The sequence below is a fragment of the Convolutriloba macropyga genome, chromosome 12 (genome assembly GCF_964194025.1).
Source record: "Convolutriloba macropyga chromosome 12, txConMacr16.3, whole genome shotgun sequence".
NCBI classification, from domain to species: domain Eukaryota; kingdom Metazoa; phylum Xenacoelomorpha; order Acoela; family Convolutidae; genus Convolutriloba; species Convolutriloba macropyga.
In genome coordinates, this window is record NC_134479.1 from 40,282,736 (window position 1) to 40,302,993 (window position 20,258).

The 20,258-nt window shown below is 36.9% G+C and overlaps 1 protein-coding gene across 10 annotated transcripts in view; it reads left to right on the plus strand.

Moving 5' to 3' along the window:
* LOC142350235 (uncharacterized) overlaps positions 1 to 20,258 on the plus strand; it is a 131,003-nt gene that overhangs the window by 45,684 nt on the left and 65,061 nt on the right. Inside the window, exon 1 of one of the 10 annotated variants that reach the window (XM_075402001.1) lies at positions 18,570 to 19,071. The exons of 7 other annotated variants lie outside the window; for them this stretch is intronic. The gene's annotated coding sequence lies outside the window, so the exon portion shown is untranslated. Of the gene's footprint in view, positions 1 to 18,569; positions 19,072 to 19,380; positions 19,440 to 19,789; positions 20,080 to 20,258 lie in introns of those variants that run through there. 2 more of the 10 variants (XM_075402007.1, XM_075402004.1) reach the window with 2 other exon arrangements.

The following is a 20,258-nucleotide window of genomic DNA, read 5'->3' on the forward strand; positions in this document are numbered from 1 at the left end:
ACACTATGGTCCAGTGGCACGAAAGTAAAACAAAGCTTGAGCGGAAAGGCGCTATAAGATTAATAGATTAATAGCTGGAACATTATACTGCCTAAGGAATAATAATGGGGTAGGGCTGTTACATCACCCCGCTTAGGAAGGACATGTCCTCATGTCCCACTATTCTGTCTCCGAACCCGATGAGGACGATGAGCTCGAAGAACGCGAGCGAGGCTTCCTTTTTATTTTCTTGTTTTGTGGATTATGATTTCCCCGAAGTAATTGAGAACGCAGGGAGCGGAATTCGTTTTGGAGACCTCTGAGGTGACGACAGGTCGTTGAACAGGACTCAGAGGCAGACATAGTGTCCGTATTCACCCCTGCATTGCGGACCTTAGAGGATTTTGGCTTTTTAGGTTGTTTTTTCTCCAGCGTAACAACCTTCGCGGAGAGCAGACGATTTGCCGTCCGAGAATCATCTAGCATTTGATTCAGCTCGGAAATGCGAGCTTTTAGTTTGTCGATCTCATTGGTAGCCTGGTAAAGGTCACGCTCGTGAGCCTCACGAGATCGACGAAGTCGAATAAGTTGATCTCGAAGGTCGCGATTTTCAGCCGAGTTGTCAACAGGGATAGCGACTAGATCCGCAGGATCCAGCAGAGGCCTTCGCCTTGCATTGTAAGGATCCTGAAGGCGAACTTTCCCATTGCGGTAAAATTCAACAACCCGCAAAACGGCATGCAAATTTGCTGAATACACCAAACCGTTGAGGCGTAAGGGACCGTTGCGAGGTGGACCCATAGCCTGGCGTGAATTGCTTCCTTCCAGCGGGCTGCTTCTCGAACCCGAAGCTGCTGTTGCAGAAGCAGTCTGAACGACTGGAATGTTTTTGGAAGGCGGACAAAAGATGATTGTCATTTCATCCGAAGAAGCAGATGAGCAGACATCCGTGTGCGGCGGAGGATCCCGATTTTGCGAGAGGTTTTGACGGAACTCAAGCGACTGATCACTTGCCCAGTTGCCAGTTATTCCTGTATCTGCTTGAGAGTCCATACTATCGTCCAGCAACGGAATTGCGAGCGAAGAAGCACCTGAAAGAAGATCTGTGTCCAGAAGAATATCAGGGCCTGGAGAAGCAGGCATAGTGTTGATTGACTCTGAGCTTGTCGACATCTAAAACAAGCAATGTCAATCATTTGTGTACAGAAGTGCATCAGGGCTGCTAGTGATTGATGAACGAAAAGAAAAAAATTTTGAATGAAGCAAAAGACAAAAATCAGAAAGCGGCAGTTTTTTTTTTTTCTAAGACAGAACACTATAGGCGATAAAGAGTCAACCTGTGCTTAAATTTTTGTTGTGTAGCGGGCAGAATTTAATTGTGCTGACGGATAAATTGAATCAACTATTACAGTGCGATTATCAGGGTTCCCATCAGTTTCATTGACAAGTTGGTCATGATTGACAGGCGCAGATGCGTGTATATTATTTATGTGATTTTTGAAGCATCTGCGTAAAAGGCGCAAGGGGGTTAAGAAGCCGGAAAACTGTCCAGAAAGGAACTCCATGAGAAAGGAGCCTAAGCGCAAATACAAGTTTCAATATATAGATAAAGAGCCCTAGAAGCGCTAAAGTTGTTAGCGTAATTACAGTGCACCTCTCGGCGTAGTACCAACCACCACTCGCAACAGATTGCAAATCAATCAAATATTTCCAAGCCGCCAAATTTTCTAGTTCTTCGGAAACGCTTGGATTAAAATGCATTAAACCAGGATGAGAATATTGGCTGCGAGGACCAAGATATACTTCTCGTCCCGAAATTGTTCGGCGCGAGTATTTTAGAACCCGAGCCTTTGCGCTCTGCCTCAAGTTCTGATAAGAAAAGAGACCAGCGGTGTGTAATGAAGGTAAGTTATCACTAAAATCTAGATGGCTGAAAACACTTAGAGATTCGGGCGTACGTGCGACCGAATAATCATCTCCATAGTGCATCCAGATGCCTTCAGACGTGCGGTACATGTAAGGTGCTATGGGATCACAAGCAGTCAAAGTATAGTTTGGATACACAACTTGTGTTATCGGATTCATGAAACGAATTTGCGTATCATTGCCCAAAAGAACAGGAACTTCCTCTGTGCAGTAGGGGAAGTCTGCAATTCGAGCTTCGACTTTAACACATTTGTGGACGTAAAGAACAGCTCCCGCTTTTTCAGCATGTATGCCTAACATGGAACCGGATCCGAGGAAGAGATTAGGATTGTCCAAGTTTGACGCTAAAGAAATGAGTCCATTTAAGATCATCTGACGCGTATTGCAATTTTCATTTTTGATGAAACTTACAATTCGTTGACGCGAAAGATGCGCGTTGACATGCACAAACTCAATTTTTGTCCCATAGACTAAGTTTGGAATTGCATCTGTGTTGTAATCTATTTCCGGAAGTTGCTCCGTTATAGGTTCAATGACAAAGTAAACACCAGAGTAGGTTGTTGGTCGGACCTTATATGAGCAAACACTAACAGTTGTGTTCAGAAGTTCTATATAAAAGACGCGGGAATCATCCCTGGAAGCAGTTTTTCCACTCAAATACATTGAATCAGCAGAAGAGATCTGAACGCCAGGATGCTCCGGAGAGAACTCAAATATTGATTTAATCTCACACTGACCGTAGAAATGCGGTAAATAGGTGATTGAGTCATGCTGAAAGTCAGAACCTGGAAAACTGCAGGACGTGGATCTTTCATTGGGATCTGTCAAGATTAAGGACCATGGAGAGCTGGTTTTGTCCAAAGTTGCGACTACTTTGCCGATGGTTAATTTTGCGTTTATAACACCAGATGCGTGAATTTTCGATCCACCTGGGGTAATCCAATCCACAGGCCAGGTGAAGTAAATTCCAGCTTTCTTGCCACCACGCATGAAAGAGTACGAATAGTCAAATACCTTGAAATTGCCAGGTTTGTATGGTCTACCATCAAACAAAAGATCCCCCTCAGTCATTTTAAAATTTTCATCTGCAAAACCTGGAAGTTTGAAATTGCGACCACTCCAAATTGCTCTGCAAACCCAAGTTTCTAATGCATAGAAAGTAGGCACTAGGCGAGAATACTCTTTTAAATACACAGAATCATCAAATCGGGCAGAATGCGCTAATCCGGTAACAGCGTAAGAAGCTTGAAACATGCAAAAACTCATTTGAATATCAACTTCGGGCGCATGAAGAACCAAACCACCAAAAGTAATGTTTTTGGTGCTTAATTTATCAGGCGTACACTGTTCACTCGGAAGAAGCGAGTAAATTTTTGTTGTGAGAACTTCCTCGATGTCATAGCCTACAAGTGTAGAGAAACTGCAATCTACTAGGCAAGTGAACAACAGCAACACTTGCTGCACAAAGAGCATCTAAACAAATCACTCAACATCACTGTCTGAATCAAAATAAGCTAAACGGAAAAATCCTGGATGCAGTGCATGATCAGCAACAGCTCTACGCGGTCGTTGAGGAACTGTTGTGGAACCTGAACCACTTTGATTTTCTGACAAAAAAACTGGCGGTGACGGAATGGCGGAACTTGTAGGGTTAGTAGTGTTTTGTAACCTATCAGAGGTAGAAGCCTGTCTTTCAGATAAATCAACCAACACAAGATCATCGTCTTCAGGGACGATGGGTTGAGGACTTGGTCTTACAGTTTGGTTGGAACGATTTCTGCGCAACCGCTGGTCTGATGGTGTAAAAGGTTTAATGCGATCGTAATGAGCAATCTGTTGTTTTTGAGTTTTGACGTCTTGTAGAACAAAATTAATTTGGTTAATAACCTTTTTCACGCAATGAGGTCCAGACCAGAAGCTCTTTAATTTAGGAGTTTGACCCTGTGAGCACACTGGTGAATGAAGAAGCACCAGGTCTCCTTCCTTATACGAAGGACCATGCTTCTTTTTGTCAAAGATAGCTTTTTGTCGGCGCATTTCCCATCCGTTTTTCTGAATTACGGACTCGAAAATGGTGGAAGATTCAACTAAACGTTGAAAAACATAATCCCGATGACCAACAATTGGAGTGGGCAATGTTGGATATAGCATATCAACAGGCATGCGCATTTCTTTCCCAAAAACTAATCGGAAAGGCGATTGACCTGTCGACTCATGAACTGCAGAACGATAGGCCATCATGAAAGATTGAAGATGAACAGACCAAACTTCATGCCGTTCTGCGCAGTACTTTGCCAACCCATCTTCCAAAGTGCGATTTATGCGTTCCACTTTTGCATTTCCTTGCGGGTGGTAAGGAGTAGATCTTGAGCTGGTTAACTGCAGCTTATTGCACATATCTGCGAAAAGGCGCGATGTGAACTGCGAACCGTTGTCACTGTGAATATATTCAGGTACACCAAATCGGGTGACCCATTGATCTAAGAAAGTGCTACAGATTGTCTCAGCCTTGATGTTCTGTAGGGGTGCAGCCTCGAACCAGCGAGTAAAATGGTCTCCAATCATTAGGATGTATTTATAAAATTTCTCATTCAACCGACTTTCTGGGAGAGGGCCAAGGATATCAACTGACACGCAAAGAAAAGGTTCATAGAATGCCCAGAGCTGCATTTCTTGCTGATGTGATTGTTTGGGATTCTTTCGTTTTTGACAAGTTGCACAACCTGAGATCCAGGAGTCCACATCATTTTTCAATCCTGGCCAGTAAAATCGCTGACGTACCCGATCAAGAGTTTTCTTATTGCCTAAATGTCCTGAAGCAGGTGAATCATGCAACTGAAGAAGAACTTTTTGAACCTGGTTAAGTGGAACGCAACACTGATGGAAAAGTGTAGATCCATCCAGTTGTTGAAATAGCCGGTACAAAACACCATCAATAATTTTCAATGTCTCGAATTGCTGCCAGTAACACTGCAAAGCAGATGGTCTACCAAACATTAAGGATCGAGGTGGTTTCTCACCTGTTCGACACCATGATTTGACTACAGACAGAGTTTTATCCTGATCTTGCGTTTCTGAAAAGTGCGGAGACGAAGAAACAGATGTGACAGAAGTAGCAGATAAATTCAAAGGTGGTAATCTGGAAAGAGCATCAGCATTTGCAATAGTTTTTCCAGGCCGATGGACAATTTCAAAATTGAACATACTTAATTTTTCTAGCCAACGCGCTACTATTGCATCAGGCTCTTTGAACGAATAGAGCCAAACGAGGGCGCGATGGTCAGTAATTATCTGAAATTTTTGCCCAAGAAGAAATTCTTTGAAGTATGATGTGAAGAACACCACAGCAAAGAGTTCACGTTTCGTAGCCGAGTAGTTTCTTTGACCTTTTTGCAGCACTTTGCTAGCATATGCAATAACCTTTTCACCATTTTTCTGTTTTTGAGATAGCACTGCGCCAATTCCAGTAAGCGGTGCGTCAGTACAAAGAACGAATTGATCCTTTTCATTTGGAAAACCTAAGATTGGAGCGGATACCAGCGCTGTTTTCAATTTCTCGAAAGCTTTTTGGCAGTCTGCTGTCCAATGGAACGTTGTTGTTTTATTCATCAATTGGTACAGAGGGTTCGCAATCAAACCAAAATTGAGAACAAACTTTCTATAGAAGCCAACAAGGCCCATGAACGATCTTAACTGACGAATAGTTTGTGGAACTGGGTATTTATCCACAGCTGCTATTTTAGCAGGATCAGTGTGTATCCCGTCAGCAGAGACTACATGACCCAGAAATACTAACTTCGTTTGGAATAAGGAACATTTGGCAGGTGAAATTTTCAAATTTGCTTCCCGTATGCGTTGGAACACAAGTTGAAGACGATGTATGTGTTCCTCGAAAGAACGACCAAAGACTATAATATCATCAAGATAAACCAGGACAATTTCATATGTCAACCCTGATAAAACAATTTCCATTAGTCTTTGAAATGCTCCAGGGGCATTGCAAAGACCCATTGGCATCCGTTTCCACTGATACAGTCCAAACGGCGTAATGAAAGAAGTAAGGTGTCGATCTTCTTCATCAATCTCCATTTGATGAAATCCACTGCAAAGGTCGAGGCTAGAGAAGAAAATGCTTCCCTCGAGATTATTTAGAATATCTGATATGCGCGGAAGAGGCCACGATGTTTTGACTGTTTGGGCATTTAGTTTCCGATAGTCAATAACAAGACGATATGACCCGTCACGTTTCGGAACTAACACGGTTGGAACTGCCCACTCGGAATGAGTAGGAGATATGAGATCTTTTTCTTGGAGTTTGGTTATCTTATCCTTGAGATCTTTTCTTTTAGAAGGATTCATTGATCTGTATGGCACTCGGCTAGGCTGGGCGTCATCTTTCAACTGAATACGCAGTTTATGCAAATTACATGAGCCTAGATCCCATTTGTCGGTAGCAAACACGTCTGCAAACTGCTTGAGTAGACTAAAAGCGTCCTTTTGTTGTTTTTTAGTGAGAGTGCTGAACTTTGATTTAAACAACTGCATCAAAGTTTCAGCTGAATTGATGTCAACAGCATTGAAACCAACAGTTTGAAGGACAGTCTCGTTGTAGGGTAAGATTTGCGCAATAGTTTGCGAAGGATATAAAGTTACGGAATTACAAGTAGGGTTAAGTACTCTTAGCCAAAATTCATTTTGAGAAACTGTTACAAGAGACGAGGCCACTAAAAGGGAGTTTAAACTGGTGAAACCTACGTGGGGCTCAACCAAACCCACAGTCGCGTCAGACGAAGTACGCGAACTGCTTGAAGAAAACTTATGCGCATGATGTGACTTTAGATTACATTTTACGAGTGCTTCACTTCGAGGTGGAATAAGGAAACGCGAAGTTACAGAACAAAGCGAAGTCTCAGTTGTCGGAGAATTATCCTCAAACCACTGAGACAACGGACTGATACATTCCAGTACTGCGTCACCTACATCTAATAAACCCCGAGAGAAGTCTACTGCACATTTTTGTTTGTGTAGGAGATCAAAACCGACCACACAAGGAACACTGAGGTGGGCACAAATGTAAAATTTGAAAGAAAACATGGGACCATTTTTAAACCAACGACATGGAAGCAAGCACATACCCTTAAATTGAAGCATAGAGCCATTTATGGCGGATGCTTGGATATCAGATGCTTCCAATGTAAGCGAAGGGCTAAAGTTGCTGAACTTGCCAAAAACATCGGCACGAATTACACTAATTGAAGCACCTGAATCAATCAGGGCAGGCAGTATATTATCGGCGATTATTATTTTGGAAAGAAGCGACTGTATGCCAAAAATACGCTTGTTTTGTGCCATGGGTTATTAAAAATGGAGAACAAACTCTTTCAAGGTGGACTATGGCGATAGAAGAAGCTATCGGTTAGAGTATGGTTTTGACTCTGGGCAATTACGTCGCTGATGTTGAGAAGAACCACAGTTCCAACAATTTTTGCAATTATTTTTAGTATGACCTTTACGATTACAACCATAACAAATAGTTGGTCCGGTGAACCTGACTTTTCTTTCATTACTGATTGAACGACTGTGTGAATTGTCAAGAAACGTTTTTCGCGGAGAGGAAGATTGACGACGTTCTCCGTGTTGCGATGGGCTACGAGAGAAAGTAGGTGACTTGCGTTTGTTAAACGGAGACAATCTGTAAGGAGAGTTGCTCCTGCGACCCGATTTTTTGTTCATCGGACGAGAACGTGGTTGGTAACTAACTTGTCCGGCCATGAGTTTATCAACTTTACGCGAAAGTGCTTCAATGGAACTCACAGAAGTAGATGAAGGCGCAGTCTCATTTGCATTTGCTTCAAGACGGTAAATTGCGTCGAAGTGGAGTGCTGATTCTAAGGCCGCGTTAATGTCAGCCGGCTTGTTCTTTCTTAACTCTACCCTTACATGAATATTGTGAAGGCCATCAATGAAAGATTGAAGCACAATATGGTCTCTGATTGCCTGCGTGTCTTGGGGATAAGCCTTATTAGCTAGAAGTTTGAGCTCAGCTAAAAATTCACTTACTTTTTCGGACTCGCCTTGAATACGTTTTGCAAGGGATGACCGAAAAAATTCAGGAGGTTCCTGATATTGGCGCAAAAATTGCTTTTTAAGCTCTGAATAATCATTTTTTGTTGCGTCATCTAATGACTGATAAAATTCGATAGCACTGCCTCGTAAGCGCAAGGGAAAAATAGTATGACGCTTATCAATGTAAACCTGTTGACCAGCGCTGTCGTGTTGCGGAGTTCCATCACTATTGAATGCTTTTTTAGCCAATTTTGTAACGAACTCAAGAGTTCGAATTGTGTTATATAGGCCTGAATATCACTTGTTCCGTTAAAAGGCTCCGGTAGAAGAAGTTTAGCTTCCAGAGCTGCGTCAGCCATTTGTTATTAATTACATGGAAATAAAAAATGCTGCACAAAGTTCCAACCTTGCGATTGGACCGGCAAGTCAGATATCGGTTGTTCAAAATTGTGGGGACCAGAAAAAGCTGGCCTCTAAGAGATAACAGAAAAGAACGCAGAGACTTTTTTTAACTTAGGATTTCAGGTCTCTCGTCTTAAGTTATGTATCGTTGAGGTTGCCGTAGCAGCCGCCGAAACCTCCCTTGCTAAGCCCCTTAGTCTTACTACGTGGGACCTACAAACACTGGGAATGTAGAAGCTGCGGAAGCAAGGAGCGTCTATTTTCCGATAAATCGGATAACGCTTGAGAAGCCTCTGAAATCAGTACCTATTTGTCAAAGCGTTCTAAAGTTAAAGGCAATTATTGCTCATCTAAGAAAAAGAACAACCGTTATCTGTCAAGCAGATCACAAAAACGACCGAATATTTGAGTTATTTTTCTCTTTTTTTTTTTTTTGAAAAGAAGGTAAAGAAAAAGCAGATGTTCCTGAAAATTGCAGGATAGCTTATTTTGGAAAAAAAATCCCGAACCTGTCAACAATATAACAACCCGGTAGGTATTAAAAAAACGAACGTTTGAATTGCGAATGCGGGATTCGAGATTGGGTTGTTTTAGTTTTTTTTGTTGAAATTAACAACTTCAATTTAATTGATCTTACCTTGTTTTCTGTGCTCTATCTTTTTCTTTGGATAATCGACAAAGTAAGTTTTCAGAATATTGAATTAAACTGAATAGGTTATTTATAAAAGCTTGTTGAGAAAAAGCTCAACTAACTGGATTGTAAGCAGAAAAGTATCAAGTGTCGTTTGGGCGAAGGAACATGGCCAACGGAACAAATTCTCAATTAGCTCTTGAAACACGCAAAAGCTAAATAAATTGCGTGCCAAATTGTGTTATCAATAATAAATACACTATGGTCCAGTGGCACGAAAGTAAAACAAAGCTTGAGCGGAAAGGCGCTATAAGATTAATAGATTAATAGCTGGAACATTATACTGCCTAAGGAATAATAATGGGGTAGGGCTGTTACAATAACACAAATTTGAAACTATGCAATGCATTCAAATAATTGTCAATCAAACACTTCTAAGCCTGATACCAAAAAGCAAACCAACCGAAACAATGCCGGACATAACCAAAACCATACCAAGTTGCCCTGCTCGGTTCGTGTAACAGTTGAGGTTGAATTAATGGAATTGGAAGCAGCTCAGGACCTGTACGTAAAGCCACGGCAAGGAGATGAAACTACTGACCTCCACGAGACCTTGGACGAGCTGTAACTACAAAAATGGAATCTTGACCTCTTATGCATTGAACAACCGCTTACAGTGGATGAATTCGACAAATTAGCTCAGCAACCTGTCAAAGAAATCGCTCGTCGCTGCAAGGCAAGAGGAAAGAGGCAAACGTTCTCATTCTAAAGACCTGTAACTTTGGTAGCAGTTGCCCATCTGAGCCAGTTAAGGCAAAGTTGCTGTGATTGCGGTTGAATGCAGTAAATCATTGAACACAGCTTCCAGACAATAACAAGTAAAACATCAGCCCCTCTTGGACAAGAGGTCCAGCTCTGACAACGGGGGTGATTCAGAGCTAAGTGGCCGCTACACCCGATAAAAAAACGGAGAAAAACTGGATAGAAAAACCGACATCACGGAACCTTAATATTCTTTTCAACCTAGGAACAAGCTAATTTCAAAAATATGTATTTTTACGTGAAGTTTTGAGCTCCACCATCAGCCTGAAGTTATCAAAATGCTTCATTTCTGAGCTGGAATACGAATATGTCATAACTGGTCCAGAACTACTCGAATTTTGAAGACGACAACAACAATCAAATGGCAAATTAACTTCAACATATTGAACTCCATCAGTTTCGTTTTGCTTTGGATAACTTGAATCTTTTTTTTTGCCGTACCTTGAATTTACGAATTTTACCTTTTGAGCAAATGAATAATTAGTTTGGTGCAAACCCAACTCGCATTTTACTCGACATTTATCAGCACTGGTTCAGCCGTCAAATTGGATGCAACATCAGGCAATGACTAACACAGTCTCCTCAAAATTCACGCCGGATCATCTTAATTTCTCACGAACTCCGATAAAGTCGCATCACTGGAAATTTTTTTTTCAAAGCTGCGACTAATAAAAAACTTAGCTCTGCCACAGTCGCCGGTAATTTTGGATGACGTATGTAACATGACTGCAGTTGAGACATCAAACAAAAAATCTCCAATCCTCACAGCTTGAGAAAAGTCCAGAAGTTGAAACTAATTTTACTTTTCTCAGGTCTTAAAATTTCATTTAAAGTTCGTAGTTTTTTGGTATTATATGGTTCTGATCTACCGAAAATTGCAATTTTTTCCATAAACAGGTGATGTGAGATTGGGACGCGGTATTATTTAGAAAAAATTTGAATTAAATTTTCTAACGAATCAGTCCAATTTTTTAACTTCTTGATAGGAGACTTGGTTAATATCTTAGTCTGTAATATATTTGTTGATTGCCCCGTTTTTTGCTGTTAATTAAAGTGTTTTCAAGAGAAGCAGAATAGGAGTTATCAGTATCACTCTAATTTGACAAACAGATGTCCAAATGTATGTAGAAATAAGGGAAAACTTTGAGTTTTGTGAAAGATTTTCTGTAATTATTTGCTCTAAATTTGAAGGTCAATTAATCGTTGTTCATTTTGTTTAATTTGTGATTTGAATTGACAGATTAATGATACCTGAAACATCAAAGTGGGCAAATTTTTGGTAAAAAGACGAAAAATCTTTTTCAACGTACTTCTGCTGATTTTTTATTCTTAAAATCCCCTTGGCTTTCAAAAAAATCCAGTTCGCAGTTTGATTGAAAGGAAAAGGTAGGGAAGTCATACAAGTAAAACAGAGATCAAGCTTTTTTCGTAATGTTATCTGAACGATCAACGGGTTAATTGTTTGACCAAATTTTACTTTTTTCAGCACTTTTTTTGTCGATTGGTTACTCCTACTGGACACACTTTTGCAATGAAATGAAATTGTTTGATGCGAAAAAGAACAACGCTCAGGATTTCATAGCAGGTAAAAAAATCATTAATATGAAGTTTTTAGCTGAGTTTTTTCCACCGAGGCAAATTTTTGCTCAAAGTTGCTTTGAATTGGCTTCAAGATGTTTATCGATAACGAAAATTTCCTTTTATCTCACTGCGTATTTGAACTGTTTTTGCTGCGCAGACTCTTGTGAGCCGTCTTGTTTTGGATATTATCGAAAGTTTTAACACTAATTTTTATTTGATTGATCTAGAGTGTATAGCATCTATATTTCGAGCTACGTCGTCATTTTTTGGTTGATTGAAAGCCGCGGCTTTTTCAGCGTTTTGTAATTCAATTTTCAGCAGCGGTCAGCTGGCTCAAGTTTTTGCGACCCTATCTTTCTCTTGCGTAGGATTTTAATGTTTTCTTATCTCGTTCAAACGTTAAATTGTCGCCGATCAAAGTTTATTGCTTTTCCTTGATGCTAAAACTTCAGTCATCTGAATATTTTGTTTGTTCCTTCAAACATCTAAGAGTTTGACAAAAAATGAACTAGTAACTTTATTTTCCAATTTTAAGTGACTATTAAAATTGTTTTTAGGCTCTGTTCTTATGCAGACATATATTGTCTAGTTGCAAATTTATCAAAGCATACGGGCGTAAATTTTAGAATTTTGATAAAATGCATAAAGAACATAGAACAGATTAAAAGTAACTGTTTTACTTTTTATATTTTGGGTTCTTTCTTTTGCTTTTTGGTGTTGACAGCATTAACCCAGATCAAATGTTAAAAGGATCGTTATATTTTTTTTATTCGTACTAAACATTTGCAAGTATTGTACAAAGTTTGCAGTTTTCAAATTGCGGCAGTTTCCATTGCGTCCATCAGTTTCCTTGTCTCTCGTCAACCAAATTCAGTTCCGTAGATAATATTCTGGTCACGATTCTAACGGGTTCATCAATTTTTTTTTATCTCTAGCGCAATTTTGATGAAAGATCAAAGCCGTTAAAGTTTATAATGTTTGTTGAATACTAAAATAAATGTCTCAAATTCATAACTAACGTATTACATTAATTTAATATGAAAAAATGGGATTGTGCATGATTATGTTCTTTGCCTCTAGAGAGGCTAGATTTGCGCTCATAAAATTCAAGGTAAATGAACTGAAGAAAGTTTTTATTACAAATCAAATCCATTTTTTTAAGTTTTGACTTTAAAGTTGTCATTTTTGTTTTAAATCTCCACCTGCTTTATTTAGGGGTTTATCATTTCTTTACTGATTTTGACAAAGCGTTGTATTTCTTTTAAAAACTTGATGATAAAATTGTCTCATGACTGATATCTATTGGCTAATGAGTTGCGCCAAAAAAGTACAAAGCTTTATTCTGTTCACTGTATTTTTATTGAACAAATTATTTGTAGCTCTTTGAAAAAACTAACACTTTATTAGTCAGGTTTCCTTTAAAACACCAAAGCTATGGGCCGTTATGAACAATGTTCTATTTTCTGATAAGCTAATAATATGCTCAATATATTTAAAACAGTTTTATTTTCAAAAATGTGATGTGGTTTTTGGTCTTTTTTCTAATTTTCTAAGTTGTTCTTGTAAACATGATTTTGAATTATTTTTGCTTCAAATAACCTGATTCCCAATCATTTTACATCCAACTTTAATTTACAGTTTTATTCGTCCAGAAGTTGAAACTATTTTTACTTTTCTCAGGTCTTAAAATCTCAGGTCTTAAAGTTCGTAGTTTTTTAGTATTATATGATAGGAGACTTGGTTAATATCTTAACCTGTAATATATTTGTTGATTACCCCGTTTTTTGCTGTTAATTAAAGTGTTTTCAAGAGAAACAGAATAGGAGTTATCATTATCACTCTAATTTGACAAACAGATGTCCAAATGTATGTAGAAATAAGGGAAATCTTTGAGTTTTGAGAAAGATTTTCTGTAATTATTTGCTCTAAATTTGAAGGTCAATTAATCGTTGTTCATTTTGTTTAATTTGTGATTTGAATTGACAGATTAATGATACCTGAAAGGGTGTCGGTCAAGCAAGCCGATAGGCAAGGAAGCCGAATTTTGAAAATGAGGTCAAGTAAGCCGAAAAATTTTCGGATACCCGTATTTTAATTTGCCCCTTGTAGGGCCGGTGGGCGCGCGTCGCGGCTTCGCCGCGATAACCGGCCCGCTATTTCCGGATTACATCCCACAGCGGATGAGAGGCATGGTCATGGACAGCGGTCTGCTGAGGCCCGTACCCACTAGATGTCTAAAAATTGACCCATTTTTGTTTCTTTGGTGCATTGGAACACATTATGCACTATAATACTAGCCGCAGTATTGATTGTAACGGCTGACAATTTATTATTTCTGATAGATTACATTACTTTTACATAACTTTCGGCTTGCTTTTCTGTCGGCTTGCTTGCCTATCGGCTTACTTTGCATTCGCCACCTGTAACATCAAAGTGGGCAAAGTTTTGGTGAAAAGACGAAAATTCTTTTTCAACGTACTTCTGCTGTTTTTTTATTCTTAAAATCCCCTTGGCTTTTAAGAAATTCGAGTTCGCAGTTTGATTGAAAGGAAAAGGTAGGGAAGTCATCCAAGTAAAACAGAGATCAAGCTTTTTTGGTAATGTTATCTGAACGATTAACGTGTTGATTGTCTGACCCAATTTTACTTTTTTCAGCACTTTTTTTGTCGATTGGTTACTCCTACTGGACACCCTTTTGCAACGAAAAGAAGTTGTGTGTTGCGAAAAAAAACAACACTCAGGATTTCATAGCAGGTAAAAAATCATTAATATGAAGTTTTTAGCTGAGTTTTTTTCCATCGAGGCAAATTTTTGCTCAAAGTTGCTTTGAAGAATTGGATTCAAGATGTTTATCAATAACAAAAATAGCCGTTTATCCCACTGCGTGTTTGCACTGTTTTTGCTGCGCCGACTCTTGTGAGCCGTCTTGTTTTGGATATTATTAAAGTTTTTACACTAATTTTTATATGATTGTTCTAGAATGTATAGCATCTATATTTCGAGCTACGTCGTCATTTTTGGTTGATTGAAAGCCGCGGCTTTTTCAGGGTTTTGTAATTCAATTTTCAGCAGCGGTCAGCTGGCTCAAGTTTTGCGACCCTATCTTTCTCTTGCGTAGGATTTTAATGTTTTCTTATCTCGTTCAAACGTTAAGTGGTCGCCGATCAAAGTTTATTGCTTTTCCTTGATGCTAAAACTTCAGTCATCTGAATATTTTGTTTGTTCCCTCAACCATCTAAGAGTTTGACAAAAAAATGAACTGGTAACTTTGTTTTCCAATTTTGAGTGACTATTAAAACTGTTTTTAGGCTCTGTTCTTATGCAGACATATATTGTCTAGTTGCAAATTTATCAAAGCATACGGGCGTAAATTTTAGAATTTTGATTAATTGCATAAAGAACATAGAAGAGATAAAAAGCAACTGTTTTAACTTTTATATTTTGTGTTCCTTTACTTTTTGGTGTTGACAGCATTAACCCAGATCAAATGTTAAGAGGATCGTTATATTTTTTTAATTCGTACTAAACTTTTTGCAAGTGTTGTACAAAATTGTCTCATGACTGATATCTATGGGCTAATGAGTTGCGCCGAAATGTTTTAAGATGTTTTTAGCACAGATGCGTAAAGCAGATCGAAATGCTTATGATAAGTAAAATTGATCCTCAGTAATGTTATCATCAAAAGTACAAAGCTTTATTCTGTTCACTGTATTTTTATTGAACAAATTATTTGTAGCTGTTTGAAAAAACTAACACTTTATTAGTCAGGTTTCCTTTAAAACACCAAAGCTATCGGCTCTTATACACAATGTTCTATTTTCTGATAAACTAATAATATGCTCAATATATTTAAAAGTTTTATTTTCAAAAATGTGATGTTGCTTTTGAGTCAATTATATTCAACTGTTGCTGCCTTTTTTCTAATTTTCTAAGTTATTCTTCTAAACATGATTTTGATCACTTCAAACAAACTTCTTAATAAACATCCAACTTGAATTTACAGTTTTATTTTTATCGAGATCCTGTGAACTTGCTCAAGTAAAACAAATTCGGAGAGAGTTATGAAGTTAAATTTTTTCCGAGTTTTTAGCACTTAAAAACTTCATTACACTAGGCAAGTGGTTTGAGAAATATTGTTGCTAATCAGGGAAAAGTCTGACGAAATTTTTCTAATCTAGAGTATTTTCGAGCCTAGAAATGTTAAGTTATTTCCTCTGAGATTGTTAGAGAAATTTACTTCCTGTAAATGTCTTAAATTTTTTATTAAGGGGCTAGCTTTGTTGAAAGAGGGCATCTGGCTCACTCTTAGGCTCAAATTTTTCCTAATAAGAAAAATTAAGTTTTGTTTTGCTTCTCCTTTTTGTCGATCTGAATGTTTTTCTCTTAGTTTTGCTTTGGGTCTAAAGTGATTCATTTTATTATATGCTTAGAATTTGATTTTCGCTTGAATAATTTGGAAAGAAGAGTCTCTGGATATCAGAAACTATGAAGTTTTTGAAACGCTTCTTACCAAATGCTACAAATTTTGAAATGCATTTTACCATTTTATAATTGTCTTATTATTACTAATAGGAAAAATTAAGTTAGGTTTTACTTCTTTTTGTGTCGATCTGAATGTTTTTCTTTCTTAGTTGTGCCTTGAGTCTGAAGTGATTGACTTTTCATATGCTTAGATTTTGATTTTCGCTTTAATCATTTGGAAAGAAGAGTCTCTGGATATCAGAAACTATGAATTTTTTTCAAATGCTTCTTACCAATTGCTACAGAATTTGAAATACGATTTAGCATTTTATAATTGTCTTTTTTATGATGTTATCGTTTTGAGTAGTAAATACTAGAGAAAATCTAGGAGAAATGTAAGAGAAAAGTAGATTAAGGGCAGTTGCAATTTACCTGACAAGTTTACTATTAAAATTTTGAAAAACTAAAACCAATTGATGAAATTGATCCGCTGAAAATAGTTTTTTTCTAAGGTCATTTTATCATACACAATCATCTTTTACGGTTATTACTAAAAGGAAAATTTAAGTTTTGTTTTGCTTCTCATTTTTGTCGTTCTGAATGTTTTTCTCTTAGTTTTGCTTTGAGTCTAAAGTTATTGATTTTATTATATGCTTAGAATTTGATTTTCGCTTTAATCATTTGGAATGAAGAGTCTCTGGATATCTCTGGCTTCTTACCAAATGCTACAAAATTTGAAACACATCTTAGCATTTTATAATTGTCTTATTATTAATAATAGGAAAAATTAAGTTAGGTTTTACTTCTTTTTGTGTCGATCTGAATGTTTTTCTTTCTTAGTTGTGCCTTGAGTCTGAAGTGATTGACTTTTCATATGCTTAGATTTTGATTTTCGCTTTAATCATTTGGAAAGAAGAGTCTCTGGATATCAGAAACTATGAAGTTTTTCAAATTCTTCTTACCAAATGCTACAAAATTTTAAATACAATTGTTCATTTTATAATTGTCTTTTTTATGAAGTTATCGTTTTGAGTAGTGAATGTTAGAGAAATTTTAGGAGAAATGTTAGAGAAAAATAGATTAAGTTCTGCTGCAATTTTCACAAATTAACTTTGTAAAAAGTTAAAAAACTGAAACCAATCGATCAAATTGATCCCGCTGACAATAGTTCTTTCTAAGGGCTTGCAACCATAGACAATCAATTTTTACGGTTCATTTTTTAGATTATTCATTTCCAAATTTGTCGATTGTTTAGTTTCAGATTTTAATTTATAGCTACTTCGGTTGAGGACTTCGAAATTTTTTATTTTTGCAAATTGTGAACCATCCCAAAAAAAATTTTTTGAAACAAATAACGGATTATGACGTTTTAAAAAAATTAATTATTATACTCCAATTAAAACTTCATTTTTTGTTCAAATCGATTAAAAAGCACCAGGAAAAGCGTTTGTGATCTGAAGTTTCCAAAGACAAAATTTTATATGTAATAAGAAAATGCTAAAGTGTTTTTTGTCATTGCTCTTAAAGAAGGTTGATGACAAGAAACGAAGAAAAAGTTGGATTTTTTCTGTTTCGGCCCCCAGTGTGTTTTACGCCCCCCCCGGTTACAAATTATATGTTGTTATGTAGCACGTTACTATGTAAGAAAATAGCACGTGCGCCTGGGGGCGTAAAAAATGTACGCCCACTAAGCTGGGGGGGGGGGGCGAAACAGAATAGATCCCAAAAGTTTTGTCCCAGACTTGAGATTTTGATGAGCAGAGTAAATCCTCAAAACTACTTTAACCGTAGATTAGATAAAATTTGATCCGAAATCCGTAGTTATTTTCCTGAAAATTTTCACTTCAGCTTTTTCACTCTAGTCGACTAAATAAAATAGTAAACTTTCAGCTTTGATCTTTAATTTCATTTTTATCAATAAAAAATTTTTAAGTTCTGACCAACTAAAAGTTTTCATTTTTTCTAAAATTTATATATGCTTTAATTGCTTTTTACAACAACAGTTTTCTGAATGTCCAAGTTTTTAAATTTAAATGCCGTAAGTTATATCAAGTTCCGCCTTTTTTGTAGGTCAATAATTTAATGCTTTTTATATCTTTTATTTTGTGATGAGTTTGTAAGTGTGTAATAATGCTGAAACTTAGGCTTATAAGGTTTATACGCTAGTACTGAAAATAGTTTTTGAATTTTCGAACTTTAAGACAAAGTTTTTAAATTTTTATGCCAAAAAGATTAGAGAGATTATTTGCATGTATTTTTTTTTCTTTTGACTTGAAAAGATTGCTCCTAAAACATGAAATTTTTAATGAATTTTATCGGTTTGATAAACTTTTGACTAAGTTTTTACAGAAAAATAATCTTATGAAACCTAACTTCTCTGTAAATTTGAAATTGGAACAGCCCCCGGGTTTTGATGTTTGCAGTACAGATTGAGTTCGGCTAATTAGTTTTTTCATGCTTTTCCGCTTCGTTCAGCAACATGCGAGCGGCCAAAACATGATTTTTAAAAGCACATTTCCTAGCCTTCTAGATAAAGTTTCATTTACTTGCTGACAAAGTTTCCTAATAAATTGTTTTTTTTTTTGAATTTTCCCCATTATTTAAACAATTCGCAATTATTTAAATAATATTCTGTGGATGAAGCTTAAAAAATGAGAATCCAGAATACTCTTTTAAAGTTCTTATTTACGGCTAAAATTGTGTTAAGAGTGAAAGTGAATGAAAAATACAATATTGGACAAATGAACTCTGAATGTCCCATTTTAGACTTTCAAAACCCATAAAGCAGATTCATTTTTCTTATTCCATTTTCGATGGCTTCTAAGATTAAACAAACAGAAAGAATCGAAGATTTCAAGAAAATCAGTTATTTGATTTTGCGTTTATTTTCAGTCGCAGATGTTTATAAGGACCTTCAGATCACCGTGACATCAGAAAGGGCCAAAAAGTGAACAAAGAAAACAAAAAAAACATCATAAAAAGCAGACCAAATCAAAGAGTGTGTTTTTATACTGTAAAAAATTAACCAAAGCAAGTGAATTAACTAAAAGGGGAAAAATAGAGTAAAATCTCCCCGTCTAATTCAGTTAAAATACGTGAGAGAATTTTTTATCCTATCGATTTTTTATCCCGGCGCACAGCCTTGAAAATTTATTCCAGTTTCATCAAAATTTCGTTTATTTTGCTGCTCTAATTTAACACAGGTATTCTATTTGAATGGATTATTTGTGTTGATTACAGTTAATGCTTTAAAGTACATTTTAGTAGTCAAATCACTGCATCAATTTTTACTGATTTTTTCCTGCTTTGCTTCTTGTAATTTTTGTATTTCAATTTCAACTGACGTCGCAGTGAAAGTTTTTTTCTTATCATTTGACATTTTTCTAACTGCTAAAGTTGTTTTTATTTCTGCTCAACTTTTGTTCACGTTTCCGGTTTTCAGATTTTTTTCTTAAAATAGATAATAAGCTGAAAAATTGCTCCAAAGCAATTAATCCAACTTCAATTCACTTTCAGCGTCAAAATAATCCTTTGGTTTCGCTTTTTGCCACTGAAGAATTTAACAGAATCGGTATGTTAATTATTTATTCCGCTAGGCTGTTTCACTAATTTAAACCGCCCACTTTTCCTTTTTCTCAACCCCCATTACCCCCCCCCCCCGCCCTTCACTATGGTAATACCGGGCACGTATAAACCAGGAAAATATTTTGAAACCCAATTAAGCACCCGAAAATTCACGCCATAAAATTTCGCTTATTTAAAGGACGTTTTCATTAAAATCTGTCTTGAAATCCCTCAAAATGGTCGCTTAATAATGGCCACTTAAATTCCATTTTGCTGAAATTGTTGGTGACTTTTTGTGGATGGTTTTCGAGCTGTTGTTTGTCATTAAATTAAATGAATATTTAAATTTGTGTATATGTGCTAGATTTAACTGCATTGTATCGGCAATATTATTTGCAAAAATTCAACCAAACTGTCGTGTTAAAAATGTTGGCTTGGAGCCTTCGAGATATGTCTTTTAACGTTATTTATTTCGCTTCGTTAATTTTTTCAGTTGGTGCTCTTTTGATTCAAAATAAGTAGGCGTGAAATTTCCCCGCTAATTAGTTTAATAACTTTAGTAATTAAAACCTCATTTTTTCATCAACCGTTTTGTGTTGCTGCCATTTTCTCTAAGATTGATTAAAATCAGTTTTACAACATTTAAGGTAAGGAATATTTATTAACAGATACGAAAATCATATCTTTCGTCACTTTTTCTCCAACCCCCAGTGTTGAATTTAATTTTCGTGCCTCCCCTCCCCCGTCTTGTTGAGGTTGAGCTTCGTTCTCACCCCCCATTTGTGCTATACGTTTTGAGTTTCTCCCTTATCCTAAAAATTTGGGA